Source organism: Cheilinus undulatus, linkage group 17, assembly GCF_018320785.1.
Source record: "Cheilinus undulatus linkage group 17, ASM1832078v1, whole genome shotgun sequence".
Taxonomy (NCBI): Eukaryota; Metazoa; Chordata; class Actinopteri; order Labriformes; family Labridae; genus Cheilinus; species Cheilinus undulatus.
Window position 1 is genome coordinate 12,158,759 of NC_054881.1, and position 14,451 is coordinate 12,173,209.

A 14,451-nucleotide genomic window follows, 5' to 3' on the forward strand; every position below is an offset into this window, starting at 1 on the left:
CTAGCAGACATAAAATGTCATTTCATCAAGCAAAATAACTCTCAGTACCTTTTATGTTTGCCCTTGTACTGGCCAATATGTGAACTTTTCATGCAATATATATCCTGTATATATATTATACATAATAAGATAGAGAAGCAGTACAAGCAGAGGCTTAAATGTAACTTCTCATTACAACGTTTAACTGGAACTAAAAGAAAAATGTATCTCACATTAATGCTAAAGGGGAAACTCTTAATATCTTATTCTATGCCTCTGCTTCTGCCATCAAATATAATTTTATATCTTTAAATGTAGACAAATATTGTTTTTAACCAATCATAAAATGAATAAAGCAGCTTAATGTTATCTTATTATCACAGGCAGAGTAGATGGAAAGGTTGATCATACTACAAAGATTTTGCCAGATTGCCTGAATGCATCATTGCTACTCAATGGCAAACATCAGGCCTAAATACAAACATCAGGATATAACTGTGTAGAAATGTGTCCGAAATGCCCAAAATCCAAGTTTGGCTAGAATGGATGAAAAAATGGTGAAAAACTGTTAAAAAGTGGCTATAATTGGTGAAAGGTGTAAATAATGGGCAAAAATGGATTACAAAAGCAAAAATTTGCAAAAAGTGAAAAAAATGGGCAAAAGGTGGAAGAAATTGTTTAATAGTGGCCACTTTGAGTTAAAAAGGCAAAGTAGAGAAATGGGTAAAAAAAAGTAGCACAAAAAAAGTAGAAATGGCAGAAAGTGGCAAAAAAAGAAATGGTTAAAAGAGGCAGAAATTGGCAAAATGTGTAAAGTAGGTGGTAACAGTGGGGTTAAAGGGTTATAAAGGGCATGAATAACTTATTTTAACATCAGAAGCCGATAACAGCTTGACAGACCTTCCAGCTCCAAAATGTAGTAAATGTAAGCCAGGAAACTGGTACCATTGCTGATGATCCAACACACATGCATTAATATCATCAATAAAACACAGCTGGGAGGGCCCAGTCTCTGAGTTTTTAAGGAAAATATGTCAAATATGTGTCAACATTATAAAAAAAACAGTAGTTTTAAGCTAGCGCAGCAGTACTTTAACTCAACGACAGGAGGGGTGTGCCATCTCTTGAATACACTTACATAAATGTCTTTGAGGGATCAAAATCGAGAAATATATGTTTTTTACATTTTTAATTGTCTGTACTTAGTCTTTAATGTATTTACCAATCATGTATTTTTACTGAGTACATAAATAGAGGTCATAACCTCTGTTTATTATGAATTCTAGACTTGCTTTATGGCCTGAGATAATCATTTAAATTGCATTTGAATCAATAATAAATAAACACATAAAAATGTGTGTTTTTTTTCCTTCTTTCTTTCTAGTTTGAGTCTTAAACTGTTTGGTTGTATGTACGGTTGCTTTACTGTTTTTCTTAAAGAAAGCTTCAGAGGTTTGAAAGAAGATTTTCTCATCCTTGCAGAAAGCTGTGACTAGGTTTGATTCTGCTTCTTTTGTGAATTTTCAATGTGTTTCAGCAAACATACGGTACCGCTTTGGCTTGGAATTGTGTATTTCTGTCATCTCCGTCATGTATCCCCAGAGCTTAAAGCTGCTATAGGGGATAGTTTTTATATTCAGAGATGAATTACATGTGCTGTTAGAAAGGATCGTTTTTGAGCACTGACCTCCTGAGAAATCTTCTAAGGCTGGAGGTATAGATAATGTTCAACTATGCCTACATGTACACAACCAGCTGATTCATGAGCGTTATTTTTCAGCTACTTGACTAAACACATTGCTGGGACTGAAGTAGACCTACTGAGGGATCAACAGCGAGCTCAGGCTGTTTACAGCAAACAAATATGTGGGATGTAAACAGACATGACAACACTAGAGAAACTCACTTCAAGGTTAAATCGATATCATATTAACATCAGTGATCAACAAAAACATCTGCTCTGCCGAAGCGGCTTGAATGATGAAACACCAGCAGAGTCTTCTGCACACCATGTCTCTGGCGTATGCCTCCTTAAAGGTTCCAGTTTTACAGTACAATGTGAGACCTTGTTAGCTGGTAACTTTAAGCCAAATGCCCCCATAGACATGTAGCATCCCAATCAGATTTAAGTCCGGACTTTGACTTAGCCACTCCAAAACCTTTATTTTGCTTATGAAGCCATCCAGAGGGGGACTTGCTGGCTTGCTTTTGTGTTCTTTTCAGTCAGAAGTGGTTTTGGCCATTAATGCCATTTTTGCCCAGTCTCTTTCTTATCACTGAATCATGAACAACAACCTTCACTGAGTCAAGTGAGGCCTGCTGGTCTTACGATGTGGTCGTGGATTCTCTTGTGACCTCCTAGATATCTCTTCAATGTGCTCTTACAGTAATTTTGGTAGGCCGGCCACTCCTGGGAAGTTTCACCACACTTCCAAGTTTTCTCCATTTGTGGATAACAGCTCTCACTGTGGTTCACTGGAGCTGTAAAGCCTTAGAGAGGCACAGTCGCCTTTGGTTTTAGTCAGACATTGAGTAGACCCTGATCTGAGGACCTGAGGACTGGGATGTAGGGGTGGAGCAGGTTGGAGATATATTACCTGATTATGAAGGGCTTTATAAACAAAAAAAGGGCCATGAATTTTATCTGAATTGCACTAGAAGCCAATGTAGAAAATGTAAGATGGGTGATTTGTAATTTGATCTGCTAAACTTGGTAAATAGTCTACCAGCAGCATGTTTGTATCAGTTGTAGGCTGTAAGCAGAGGACCCTCGTTTTATCAGTAGTAATCTAAATGATTCTTATTCAGTCAGACAGTTGAGCAGTGCATTACATAACTTTATCTTTGTCATTTGGCTTAAAGGAAATATGCGTCTGAATGTTGTCAGCAAAAAAATGAGGCCCAGTATAGAACCTTAAGTCACACCACAGAATGAAAGATTCAGGTAAGTAACGCCCAAGGGACCCTAAGTTTCCTTAACCTTTTTTTCATGACATTTCCACCTATTCTGCCATATTTGTTTTCACATTAAACCCATTTCCCCTACTTTTAGCCAATTTGTGCTACTTTTAACCCTTTTGTGTGATGATCCAAACCTCCCTTCCCCCTTCTTTTTCTCCATTAGAGTGTTTGTGTGATAATCAGGAGCTGAGCTGAGATCACCTGCTGCCAATCAAGCCTCCACACCTGCTGCTCATCTCCATTCAGACACTGCTCCACCGGCTCAGACCCCCACTCATCACCAGATCGTCTGTTTAGCCAGCGTGTTATACAGCTACTCAGGCTCTTAGGATGTTTTTGAAAATTTCCTCCTGCATCATTCTAATTCTGTGTTCAGATCTCTGTACCCAAGCTCTTGCAGCTCCACTCCCTGTTTCAAGATCATGCCACAGCTCTGTCTCCACCCGGAAGATTCAGACAAAGAGGACAACCTTGATCTGCTTCAGATTCTGTTTAATAAACTCTGCTCCTGACACATCCTGAACACCAGTTAGCATGTCTCTATTATGCACCCAGTTGATTCAACACTGATACAACATTTTGAGTACTTCAGCTACTCATTTTTACTTTAAGCCACCTATTTGTGCCATGTTTGGCAGATTATGACACATTTTAATTCACTTTGAAAGCTGCTTTTCACCATTGTACCACCAATTTTTGCCACTTTTTCCTTTCTTAACACATTTTTGCTGCTCTATCCTTTTTTGCCTCTTGACCAAGTTTCACCACTTCAGTTTTTCAGCTTTTAACTTTTTGCCCCTAATAACCCATTTTTGTTTTTTTTTTAACTGCTTTTCACCAATGTCACTGCCCTTTATTCCATTTTTAGCAATTCCTCACAACTTTAAGCTAATTTTTACCAATTACAACCCACTTTTGCTACTTTTTTAATATTACTTTTCACTTTTTTCACTGCCAAATTTTGCATTTTTTTTCCTTTCTTATCCTAAGTTTGCTAATTCATCCATTGTTTTGCCTCCTTTATTTGATTTTTGCCACTCTTCAACACAATTCACCACTTACTTATGCCATTTTTGGCAGATTCTTTAAAAACGTGTCCACTGTGAACTCATTTTTGAAACTGCTTTTCACCATCATACCACCTATTTTTGCCAATTTTTTGCCTCTATAAATCTATTCATGCTGCATTTAATCAATTTTTGCCACTCTTTAACCAAGTTTCACCACTTATTTATGCCCATTTTGCCACTCTTTACTTTATGTGCCACTAACACTCCATTTTAGTAACTCTTTAACTGCTTTTCACCAATTTTACTGCCTTTTATTCTACTCTAAGCCAATTCCTTGCCACTCTAAGCTGTTTTTCACCACTTTTAACCCATTTTTGTCACTCGTTCACCCCTTTTTACCACTCATGTCTGCCAATTTTAGGCCATTTTTACCCACTTTTTTTTTTTTTTTTGCTTTTCACCATTGTACCACCAATTTTTGCCACTTTTTCCTTTCTTAACACATTTTTGCTGCTCTATCCTTTTTTGCCTCTTGACCAAGTTTCACCGCTTCAGTTTTTCAGCTTTTAATTTTTTGCCCCTAATAACCCATTTTTGTTTTTTTTTAACTGCTTTTCACCAATGTCACTGCCCTTTATTCCATTTTTAGCAATTCCTCACAACTTTAAGCTAATTTTTACCAATTACAACCCACTTTTGCTACTTTTTTAATATTACTTTTCACTTTTTTCACTGCCAAATTTTGCATTTTTTTTCCTTTCTTATCCTAAGTTTGCTAATTCATCCATTGTTTTGCCTCCTTTATTTGATTTTTGCCACTCTTCAACACAATTCACCACTTACTTATGCCATTTTTGGCAGATTCTTTAAAAACGTGTCCACTGTGAACTCATTTTTGAAACTGCTTTTCACCATCATACCACCTATTTTTGCCAATTTTTTGCCTCTATAAATCTATTCATGCTGCATTTAATCAATTTTTGCCACTCTTTAACCAAGTTTCACCACTTATTTATGCCCATTTTGCCACTCTTTACTTTATGTGCCACTAACACTCCATTTTAGTAACTCTTTAACTGCTTTTCACCAATTTTACTGCCTTTTATTCTACTCTAAGCCAATTCCTTGCCACTCTAAGCTGTTTTTCACCACTTTTAACCCATTTTTGTCACTCGTTCACCCCTTTTTACCACTCATGTCTGCCAATTTTAGGCCATTTTTACCCACTTTTTTTTTTTTTTTTGCTTTTCACCATTGTACCACCTGTTTTTGCCACTTTTTTCTGTCATACCCAAATTTTCTGCTATATCCCTTTTTTTGCCTGTTTCAACCTATTTTTTGCCACTTTTAGCCAATTTTTGCAACTCTTTAACAATGTTCCACCACTAATTTCTGCTTGTTTTTGCCACTTACCATTTTTCACCACTTTTTTCTGCAGTTATTATCTTCCCCCTTAAAGTTATTTTAATTTCTTCTGCTATATTTTCTGGTATCCTGATGTTTGTGAACATTCTGGTTTAGTCTGACATTACTATCCTGATAGTTGCCCATCCACATAGTTAACAACACCAAAAAAGCTGGTTCTGTAAAGGGGTTTTCATTTTGATTATACAACTCCAAAAATGAATAAAATTCATCTTTTGTTGCTTTGAGAAGTATAACTATTCCAGTTAAATATACAATATAATAAACACAACTTTACGATGGACCATGATTTTGCTGACCTCCTCATGGGCCCCCATTTGTCCCCCCTTATGGGCGGCCTTGTCTACTTGCAATCACTTTATGGGGTTTGGGAACAAAAATCTGTGTGTCACCATAACTGCTGACTAAAAGGCCACATACGGGGCACAGCGCAGCATCCCTGCCACCATAAAGATGTTCGTTTTTGCCCTTCCCATTGTTATGGAAACAAAATGGCAAGCTGTCAGTTATGTGAATGAGTAATGACAGAGCGTGTGTGACATGATGATAAGGGTTGTTGTTTTGATGCTGGCAGAAACAGGCAAACAAATACTGCTGGCATAAACTGAAAGCTTCATCAAACAAATTTAGCTAGGATCAATAAAGAGCCTTGCATTTTTTCCACATTATTTATAGATTTGCCTCTCGAGTTGTTTGGATTCCTCAAAATATCAGAAGGCGAAATAACAATGAAAGTGACAGCTGTGTTTTGCTCTGTGAATTAGACATGTGCTTGTTAAGCTGTTTTCATCACTCAGGTCTGTCAGTCGTTTTAGCATTCTTGGCATGGCTGAGCACTGGAGAAAAATCTTTAAGAGATGACTGACCTGTCTGAAAATAGACAGTACTTCTTTACTTCAGTTAAAGATGGATAATTCTAGAGCAGCACAATAAACCCGAGCATGGCGGGGTATCAGAACAGAGAGCATTTGAAAGCTGCTTTTTAACCTGATGGAGTTTAAATCACAAATTCCTTTGTGTGACCTTAAGTTTCACCTTCTAGTACCCTGATTAGAGCACATCAAAGAAACTTCAAGCAGCACATGTGGCCCTGTAGAGAAAAAGATGAAAAAGTGATGCAACCTCAGGCATTTCTCTTAGAAGTCCTAATCTCCTGTGGTTAAAGGTAGCTGCATATATAAAAGGACAGCATGCAAGACTAAATGAGACTGAGACGGGACCTTATCTCTTTTCAGCAACAGTTATCAGCTTCTTCCTCTATATGCCACTTACTTTTTTCACTGTAGAGTGAAAGTTTTTCTTTTAAGTGCTGTTCTCTTTGCAACTACAGAGCTTGTGCTTGCTCAAAGGAGCTAAAGGAAACTTAAGGTGTCACTGAATAGTCAAAGTTCATCATAAACTTCCTCTCTTTTTTCAGCAACAGTCTGTAAGTCAAAGTAAGGAGACCAGCTCCTGGAGCTTTCAGAGGGGAATGTTGTCCCAGTCTTGTCTGATCTGATCTGTCTAATGCAACCCCATATCATCAGAGATGCAGGCTTTTAAACTGTGCGCTGATAATGAGCCGGATGGTCCCGCTCTTCTTTAGTTTGCAGGACAGGGCGTCCATGGTTTCCAGATGAAATTAGAAATTTTAATTACGTCTGACCACAGATCAGTTTTCCAGTTTCCATCAATGTCAGATAGTTAAAATGTCTAATTTTCAAGCAGAAGACCTAAAAGTGTTGACTGTTTTTTTTTAAATGTGAAACAATAAAGAAAGCAAAGAAACAGGCATTTACGGAGATAAAAATGGCCAGAAGTTAAAAAATAATTGCAAATTAAGATTTATTGAAACATTGATGCTGATAATTACAGAGAAATAATCTGTAGTCTGTTTCTTCATGTGAGAGCTGAAAAGCATGTCAGGCTTTTATTGGGTTCTGATGTTGGAATTATTTATTTATGTTACTTTTTAACCACTGTCACCTCTTTTTCTACCCATTGTTGCCAAATCTATTTGCCATTTTTAACCAATTTTTGCTGTTTTTGCCCATTTTTTTGCCCCCTTTATCCAATTTTTCCTTTTTACCCATTCCCTATTTTTGGCTATGATTGTATTTTTTTGCCCATTTGTTTTTTGCCCTTTTATTCTTTTGCCAATTGGCACATGTCTGTGACATCTTTTTGCAACTTTTTGCCTACTTTAGCCTCCTTTTCCCATTTTTTGCTTGTTTTGCTGTTTTTTGACATTTTTTCCCCTACTTTTTTCTTACTTTTTTTGACCATTTTTGACCTTTTTTGATCAATTCTTGCTACTTTTTAACCACTTCTTGTCTGTATTTGTAGGGTTTTTTTTACCTTGTTTTTTTTACCCCACCTTTTTCCTATTTCTGCTACTTTTTTGCAACTTTTTGCATACTTTAACATCCTTGTTCCATTTTTGTCTGTCTTTTCCATTTTTGTGTATTTCTTGCCACTTTTTTTGCTGCTTTTTGACCATTTTTGACAAATTTTGGCAATTTTCTCCCACTTTTTAATAAACTTTTTATGCCACTTTTATCCTACATTTGCCCTTCTTCACCATTTCAGTCACTTTTTTAAAACAACTTTTTGCCTATGTTAGCTGCTTTTTGCCAGTTTATGTTCACTTTTGCCAGTTTTTGCTGCATTTAACCAATTTCTTTGCTGCGTCTCACAATTTTTCGCCACTTTTTCAATTTTTATTACTTAAGCCTACTTTGCACATTAATGCCAATTTTTGATATTTTTGTCTCTTCTTACAATCATTCAGTTATTCACTATATTTCCTAAAACTGTGTTAGAGTCTCTGTGTTTCTTTCTGGCATCCCGACATTTGTGCACATCATGGCCTGGCTATAAAGTCTGACATTACTTGCCTAATAGTACAGTACATCCATCCACATCATTAACATTACTAATAAAGAGATGATTCTGTTTTGATAGAAGGGGTTTACATTTTGAAGAGGATATATTGTACTAAAGTATAAATAAATAAAATTCAGTTTTTGTTGCTTTGATAAGAGTTATTATTATTCAGGTTAATAAAAAACCCTACTTATCACAGATTAACTTATAGACTGTGATTTCGCTGACCTCCATTGGCCCCCAGTTTGGCTGAGCTCCAGAAAGCCCTCCCCCTTACCCCCCCCCTTATGGGTGGCCTTGTTTCAACCATAATACCAGATCTTGGCACTGCCTTCGTCACCCTCACCTCCCATAATGTGCCCTTTGGTTGTCCTCCACACTTGAAAGCACTCTAAGTTGAGAATGACTCCTGAGGTGGCATTTAGATTAAATTTACCAAATGCAGATGTTCTCAGTCATTTTTCCTGATTTCTCCTCAGCTGTGCCATCCCAAACCAGTTTTCAGACTAGGTTTTCACACCTGTTAGAGCTCAACAGCATTGTATTTTCTCTCCTATGTCTCCGTATGTCTCTAACTGCATTTAGAATCATCAGTGGTGAGGTCAAAGTGTTGAATAGCACTCCTGATGTGGGTGTTATTTATGAATGTTATCAGCTGATGATCAAACGGTGTCAGACTGCCTCTTACAGAGATTAAAAAGCCATGCTTTCATCAGTAGCTGATTTTGATAAGTGCCCCGCCCACCTCCACACCCCTGACATGGACCCCTTGTTATATACCCTCCCCTTGTCTGATAGAACATATGACTACACTCTGAATATGAATACAAATGGGAGGCATTAAACAGAGAGCTGTTTGATTATTTAATCAGACATGATTACACTGAGACACAGTCACACTGCAAACTCAACAGCCTGATTACACCGAGGAGGGGGTTTGGGGTTGTGATCGACTGTGTGAAGGTACGGGAGAGAGAGGATGAGGAAGAAAAGGCTTTAAATGAAGAGAGCAAGCACATCAGATAGGGCATACAGAGGCAGAATTACAGTGAGAGATTAAATTATGGAGAGAAAATGGACCTCAAGTCGTAAGAAGAAAAACACTAAGATTGAATACGAAAATGGGCAGAAAGACGCAAAAATGAGTCTGATAAGAGAAAATGTCTTTAATAATAGTAGAAAACCTGAAGAGCATCAAGATTAAACTTCCTGTAGAGGTAACAGGACCGGGAGTGTGAAATATGGTAGACCAAATATGATAAGACATTAGTGAGCAGAAGATTTAAAGCAAGGTGAATAAAGAGGTAAAGTTTCAGAGATATCATCTTCATAATGATGTGTGACAAGGCAAGCCATTTACTCAAGTTTCAGCAGCTTTGGGATCAGTAGATGAAGTCTAATTTGCAGATACTCTCTGATGATTATTGGAGAGAGAGCCACAGCATGAAAGCAATAACTGGCTGCATAAAAAAAATGTAATCTGATCTTGCCTCATAGCTGGAACAGCAACAAGCATGAAGTTATTCAAATGATTTAACACAGGCAGAGCAAAGGGGGTGGCTTACACGGCTCAAGTCCCCACATTTTTCTTTCAAACCCCCAAACCTTACAGGTTGGTATGAAGTTATGTTTCTGCAGAGGGTTATGAAAGATGATACATCCTGGTAACATCAAGTATTAATGCGATTAACAGCATTTTTTGGAAAGCTGAGTTTAATTTCATTATCCACACGAGGCCCTGATTACTGCCAGACCTGTCTGCAAATTATCTTGTTAAAGAAATTCAAGACCAGGTGAAAAAAGTCATCAACATCTGTCAGTCTGGAAAGGGTTACAAGGCATTTTTTAAGGCATTGGGTCACAGTGAGAGCCATTATCCAAAAATGGAGAGAACTTGCAACAGTGGCAATTCTTCCCAGGAGTGGCTGGCCTACCAAAATGAATCCAAGAGCGCATCAATGACTCATCCAGGAAGTCACAAAAGAAACAAGAACCACATCTAAAGACCTGCAGACCTTACTTGTCTCAATTAAGGTCAGTGTTCTTGATTCAACAATTAGAAAGTGACTGGGAAAACTAGCGGCAATGGAGAGCTCCAAAGCCAAAACCACTGCTGATCAAAAAGAACACAGTGTCTTCTTGATTTTGTTTCACCAACTTGCTCCACTTTTAGTTAGCAGTGATGGCAGCAACTACACTATATTGCCAAAAGTATTTACTCACCCATCCAAATAATTGAAATCAGGTGTTCCAATCACTTCCATGGCCACAGGTGTATAAAATCAAGCACCAAGGCATGCAGACTGTTTCTACAAACATTTGTGAAAGAATGGGTCGCTCTCAGGAGATCAATGAATTCCAGCGTGGTACTGTGATAGGATGCCTCCTGTGCAACAAGTCCAGTCATGAAATTTCCTCACTCCTAAATATTTCACAGTCAACTGTCAGTGGTGTTATAACAAAGTGGAAGCGATTGGGAACTACAGCAACTCAGCCATGAAGTGGTAGGCCACGTAAAACGACGGTGCTGAGGCGCATAGTGCGCAGAGGTCACCAACTTTCTGCAGAGTCAATCGCTACAGACCTCCAAACTTCATGTGGCCTTCAGATTAGCTCAACAACAGTGCATAGAGAGCTTCATGAAATGGGTTTCCATAGCCGAGCAGCTGCATCCAAGCCATACATTACCAAGTGCAATGCAAAGCGTTGGATGCAGTGGTGTAAAGCACGCCGCCACTGGACTCTAGAGCAGTGGAGACGCGTTCTCTGGAGTGATAAATCACGCGTCTCCATCTGGCAATCTGATGGACAAGTCTGGGTTTGACGGATGCCAGGACAACTGTACTTGTCTGACTGCACTGTGCCAAGTGTAAAGTTTGGTGGAGGGGGGTTTATGGTGTGGGGTTGTTTATCAGGAGCTGGGCTTGGCCCCTTAGTTCCAGTGAAAGGAACTCTGAATGCTTCAGCATACCAAGAGATTCTAGACAATTCCATGCTCCCAACTTTGTGGGAACAGTTTGGGGATGGCCCCTTCCTGTTCCAACATGACTGTGCACCAGTGCACAAAGCAAGGTCCATAAAGACATGGATGAGAGAGTTTGGTGTGGATGAACTTGACTGGCCTGCACAGAGTCCTGACCTCAACACGATAGGACACCTTTGGGATGAATTAGAGCAGAGACTGAGAGCCAGGCACTTCTCATCCAACATCAGTGTGTGACCTCAAAAATGCGCTTCTGGAAGAATGGTCAAAAATTCCTATAAACACACTCCTAAACCTTGTGGAAATCTTTCCCAGAAGAGTTGAAGCTGTTAAAGCTGTACCTCGGAAGACGGATGTCGGAACTGGGATTTCCCTGTCGTTTGCGTTCCATTTGTCACTACCATGATGAGTTGGGAAAATGATAGTTGCTGCGCTTGCATTAGCCATTGTTTTTTTTTTTAGCAACATTGCCCAGTTGCTAGCCGATGAGCCTTTAAAACAACGCATTACGCAGTACTTCATGTATTAAAAGACTGTTGCTGCACACTACATGCAACTGCAGGGTAGTGCTGTGTTTACAATTTCTAAAAATGCACTGAGAAACAGCTAAAGGTTCTGAAAACAGGTCAGTGAGTTGTAAATAGGACTTGGAGAGAAGATCCATTGGCCACTTCCGGTTGGAAGTCAGAGAAACAAGTTGGAATACGAGTAACAATGATAAATGGGTTAGGGTTAGCATATCAGTCGAGATGGATGTCAGACATATCCAATGCAATTGACAGGTGAAAAAGTCTAAGAGTGGGGAAGAAAATGTCAAAGGCAAGGCTTGGTCTACTCTGGGGTTATCAAATCTGGATTTACATCCGTTACAGTTAAAATTGCATTAACACTCTTATTTAAACCTTATACCAGGGGTTCCCAAACTTTTCAGCCCATGACACCTGAAATAACAAAGGCCCAGGATACCCACCATCCCAGGAGTTGGTTAAACATATGGTGTTGCAGACAGGCGACTGTAGCTTAGTAGGTAGACAGTTAATTGGAAGATTGTTGGTTTGATCCACGGCTCCTGCAAGCACATGTTGATGTGTCCTTGGGCAAGACTTGGCGTGTAAATTGGTAAGGTCAATGCAAATGGAACTACCTAATACTGATGGCCAATTCTCTCCTGCAAAACTCCCAAAGTGCCATACAAGCTCAAGACCAACATGTAAAAAAGTTTATTTGAAGAAGTTTTTGTTTATAATAATAACATTCAAGCACAAATCTCACCCAATAACTATGGTATTATTCTAAATTCAACTGATTTTTTCTCATGATAATGGATGAAATACATCATTTCAAATTTTCCTAAATTTCTCTTTGCTTTTGTGACAGTTATCCCCATTTGGAAAATACTGCTTAATACAATTGTCAACATTAAAAACTGAAAACAAGAGTGGATCTACAGTGCTTAAAAATTTATTAGACCACCTGTCATAATTGTCTCAGAGACCATCCAGCATCATTAAGTGCTTTAATGCGGACTCTTTCAATTTCAGTGAGCTCTCCATGTTTAATCATTTTGAACAGGAATGAGGAATTTCAAACTGAATTCACCTTTTTATAGCCAAATTTGAGCCGGCTCACTGGGCTTCTCTGAGAAGTCAGAAATGAATCAAGCATAACATTCAAACACTAAAACTAATTTTTCTGTTCAGAAATGCAAGTACATAACTATAATTTGACATATTAATCAAGAAATAATAATGTGCTTTACTATTTTTTTCAGGGTTTTTTTTAAACCAGTAAATTTGAAAATTCATGGTTAACAATAATAATTATATTTTAGCATTAAAAATATCTTTTCGGTTAAAGAGCTTCTACATATTGGTGTATTAACCATTGCAGAAACATAAAAAAATGATTTTGGTAATTACCAATGCTGTTAATTTAGGGCAGCTGTGGCATAAACCTTACTTTTGGTGGTGGTCTAATAAATTTGTTAAGCACTGTATTTTCTTGGGGTTTTATCAGTGAAATGTTGAAATCATGTTGATTCTTGACAACAATGTCTCACTTTTTGTGTCTTTCAGGGGACCAAACTTTTTAAGATACAAGTAGGGGGGCTTCCAGGAAACATGGTTGTGAACCACTGCTCTAAATGATCTTTTTAGGTGAAACTCTTATTTTTGCCCTAATGATTGAAAGATGTGTTCTTTTCAAATCTAACTGGATTTTAAAATGGCTTGGAATAAGTGCATATATTGCCAAACAGGCAAGAATTCTGCAAGGAATAAATCATCTTCAGACCCACCTCAGACTGGGCTAATATTGAACACATCAGACAACAGAAACATGTAGAGTGACAGGATGTGAAAGTTTGGACTTCAGGTGATCTGAATGAAGCACAGGCTTTTTAACAGTCATGTAAACAAAGAGCTGAGAACAACAAACCCAGAGGGAGTTTGACATTACATTGAGTGTATTTGATTTTTGCTCTATTGATATTCAGAATGTCACATGCTATACCTCCTAAGTGTTTGATTATTTCGCTTCTCTCATATTCTCAGGCTGTTTTGCAGAAATAACAGCAAAAGCTTCACCTCCCAAGTTTTAACCTTGCCCTTGGAACAGCCAGGAGTCCCTGATGTAAGGACACGCAAAGAATGAGTAAACAGATAATGGAAAAGATGGCCCGTGGGCAGGTCATTTTGCCAGAGGCAGGGTGATATTCCTGGCATGCAGGGCAGCTCTGTCCGCTCTGGTAGGTATAGGTCATACTGAAAAATAAGTATAGCAATTCCTAGCTGCTCTTCAGGGACTTTAGGTACATTGCAACATGAGCACGTTTACTTGTTATGGGAATATGTAAAGGTCATAGTTCTATGATGAGGTGATTATCATTATTGGAATAGGGATTGGAATAGGAACAAGCATCTTATGAGTTAATCTTTGATCTTTATATCACATAATGAAAAAAATATTGAACCTTTGATGCTTTATGCACTCTGGAATCACTGGAAAGCTTAATATAATTTATTGGAAAGTGCCTCAGCCAATACATTTTGGCTACATAGACTCCTTGTTTTATTCTCTGAGTCTGATCTAAAGGTTTTAATGGATTGCAAACCAGTGAGTCTATTATATTAACCTGGAAACTTTCTACATATAGTGAAGCTACACATTTATGTATTTAGTATCTGAACAGCAAAACCAGTACTCTAGACATATTATGTGAAAAGACTG